The sequence below is a fragment of the Sebastes fasciatus genome, chromosome 13, assembly GCF_043250625.1.
Source record: "Sebastes fasciatus isolate fSebFas1 chromosome 13, fSebFas1.pri, whole genome shotgun sequence".
Classification (NCBI taxonomy): Eukaryota; Metazoa; Chordata; class Actinopteri; order Perciformes; family Sebastidae; genus Sebastes; species Sebastes fasciatus.
Window position 1 is genome coordinate 14,367,685 of NC_133807.1, and position 3,484 is coordinate 14,371,168.

Here is a 3,484-nt window from a genome sequence, read left to right on the forward strand (position 1 = left end):
CTTCAGAAAAAATCATAAACTGTGACATTCTGGTGAGCTCAGAGTCCCAACAAACATACCACGCACCTGCAGAGTTGTGAATTTGAGTCACTCATGACCTTTGCTGCATGACATCCCTTTGTTTCATATCTTTCCTCTTTGCTTTCCAGTCTTTAACGTCCCGATGAAGCAGAAATGCCTTAAAATAATCTTAATGGAAATCAACAGAACAAACAGGATATTACATTACATGAGCAGCTTGTAAATGTGTGTATGTTTTTAGTGCGAGCTTCTCATTTTGTGCAAAATCTCAGCAACTCTTCACCGATGCAGTCAGTCGGTATCTGACTCAGTGTTCACCGTGTGAGCGCTGCTTTAGTACAAGGAATGCTCGATTGAGATACAAACACCAAAAGAAAAACGCCATGCAAGAAAGAGTCCGATTCTCTTCAGGTCAGAACATGTTCTCCTCCGGTTCAACCGTCAACACCACAGCTTTCTTTTCCTGTAAAGTCTGGAGTGACTCATGTTTTAAATCAAAGAACAAACACATGCAGCAGTTGACTGACATGTGAATAAAAAGCACCAGTCCTCCTTCAGATCTGCAACTCTGAGGGAGAAACATGTTTTCCTTTGATCCTGTTGCAGCTAAAAACCCTCTGTTTTGTAAAGATTTGTGTGATGAGAACAATAAATGGATATTGCAATAAGAAAAAGCTGTCAGTGTGCACTGTTTGTTTTGTTACAGTATTGGTATTGGTCGTGTGTGTGTGTGTGTTTGTTTGTGTCAGCCTTCTTTCCATTTTGAGGAGAGAAGATTTTACAATCTGTTAGTACACTTCCTTGTAGTACAATGTGTAAACTATGTACTTCCTTGCGTAATGCGTGAATTTCGACAGGGTAGTGTTGTCTCAAATGGAACACAGCTGTTATGCACTCACCAGAAATGACTATCGCCCCACTGTTAGCTAGCTAGCTGTAAGCTAACTAGCAGCGTTATCGTTTGTGGTTCCAAATCATTACAGACTGCTAAATTCACCCAATAAACAACACTGATGGCTTGTTTCCGACAACAGTAGGCCTATTGTAGTACTTAAAGGTGCAGTGTGTAGGATTTGGCAGCATCTAGCGGCGAGGTTGCAGATTGCAACCGACTGAAACTTCTCCCGTGTGCCAAGCATGTAGGAGAACTACCGTGGCCGTCATGAAACCGCCAATGGCCGTATCAACCTGTTCTCACTCCCAACTCGTCAAATACAGCCGTTCGGTCAGTGTCCCTTGGCATCGGAAACTGACGCACGGAGGCACCCTTTAGCAACAGTATGTGACGAACCGGACGAACCTTTAACTATAACTAACTATGACTAGCTCTAATGTAAACCCACCGGTGGCGTTAATCCATGTTTTTGAGCAAGTGATGTAGTATTAATAGTGTGAGAGTCCGCTAAGGGCAGGCGGCAGGGGTGGTGGATGGGTCAAAATGTTACACACTGGTCCTTTAACTTACATTTGTATAGTGCTGTGTTCACCGGAGCAACCGCAACCGCTGTTGGAACCACCCTCACGCTATGTGGCCAAGATGGCGACCATTGAGGCTGAGTTTTTTTGTCCCATCAGCCTGACACTGAGATGCAAAAATCAATGCAGCAATTTGTTTCATTATTTATTTTTTATAGAGCATTTTGGGCCTTTGAAATAGTATTTTGCCAAATCTGCACAATAAAAAGATGCTCTTGGTGGCATTATGGGAATCCAGTGTTTTTTTTTAGCTTGACCCATATGAGGGACTAAAAGTCAGGATATGTCAGCCTCTGCTGCATCAATTTGTGACCTTTTCAAAAGTCTCTCCCCTCCTTTACATACTGTAAATGTAATACTAAACACAAGATCTGCTCACTAGCTTTTTCTAGACTCTTCATCTCCAGGATGGCTTTTGTCATCCATATCAAGGACATTCATACCCGATACCAAAGACTGTCCTTGAATAGAAACGGGTTACCATCTCGTTCCACTTTTAGGTTATGTGAGGACGTCTCGGCCATCTCCATGACAACTGAGAAAACTCTATCCGCTGATGAAGGCCATAAGATGTGGTTCCAAATAAAGCTATAGTAAGTGGAGTTGTGTTAAGATTTTTTTTAATCAAACTTCTTCCTATTATTATTTTTTTTGCCTTTGTGATTGTTGAAATCTGTTGCCAGTGATGGAAGAAGTATTCAGATCCTTTACTTAAGTAAAAGTACCAATACAGCAATGTAAAAATCACAATCCCGCCTAAGTAAAAGTACAGTACAGTATTAGCAGTGAAATATACTTAAAATATAAAATATAAAAAAATGATTGTTGTATATTTGACATTGTTAGATTGTTTTTGATACATCAATGTGAAAGCAGCCTTTTACTTTGGTAGCTGGTTGAGATGGAGCTAGTTTTAAATATGTTATGTACAGTTATTGGTAGTTTAGTCCAGCGGTTTCCAACCTAGGGGTTCGATCAAAAGATAAATGATTAATGAGAGAGGAAAGAACAAAAAAAGTTCTGCTCCACGAATCCATATACTTTTTTCTCTAATAATTTTTTTTTTAGTTTTTTGTTAATTGTTCGATAAATGTGTCTCTTTGGTCCTTAGTATTTAAATGAAACAATTTGATTAGTTTATAGGGGAAATCTTTCTTGGAGGTGGAACCGCTAACAATTCATAGACATCTGAAACATGACAAGGAGCCACAAGCCAAAAAGGTAAGCACTGGTTTAATTTTTAACAATGACTTGTATTTTAAAGTTTAAAAAAGAAAAATCTTAATCTGTAAAGTAACTTGTAACATATCTGTCATATAAATGTAGTAGAGTAAAATGTACATTTCCCTCTGAAAAGTACAGTTCTTGGGTAATGTACTTTCCACTACTATTCCATCATTGAAATCATCGATATGTGGGCGCACCAGTGATCTTGTGTTGCATTTACAGTACGTAACGAGGAACAATTTGGGAGACACAGATTTTTTTTTTAAACGATGCAACAGAGGCCAAGATATCCTGACTTTAGTACCTAAAAAGGATCAAAGTCCAAAAACACAGTCTTACACTTGATAATGACATCATCAAGGTTATATTAGTACTCTCCATGATCGGTAAACTGACCTTCATCTGTAACATTTTTGGGAGTTGTCTTTTCAGACCTACAGTATGATCCAGTGTCAAAATCCTCAGTCCTGACCCACCATGTGTGAGGTTAAGCAGACTTACTCTGTGCTGTGATAGGCTCAGCACTGCCCTCATGTGGTTTAATGTGTTCTTACCCACCACACACCTTACATGGATCTGATCTTGGTAATGATGCAAGAATATATGGGGAGATTTTAATATCGCAGCATATTGAATATTGAATATGCAACATTATAACTCTCATATGTGGATTATAAAAAAGTTGAATTGTAATTCATGCAGGTCAGGGAGAAACAAAATGAAACCACATCACATGAAATTTAAAGATAAAGCCAACATT

General features: G+C 38.9%; 1 protein-coding gene across 8 annotated transcripts in view; it reads left to right on the top strand.

The window, feature by feature from the left end:
* plppr2a (phospholipid phosphatase related 2a) overlaps window positions 1-695 on the top strand; it is a 102,593-nt gene extending 101,898 nt beyond the window's left edge. For all 8 annotated transcript variants that reach the window (XM_074655686.1, XM_074655685.1, XM_074655684.1 and 5 more), the window contains one exon: window positions 1-695. This exon is cut by the window's left edge. The gene's annotated coding sequence lies outside the window, so the exon portion shown is untranslated.
* The last annotated feature ends 2,789 nt before the right edge of the window (window positions 696-3,484 follow it).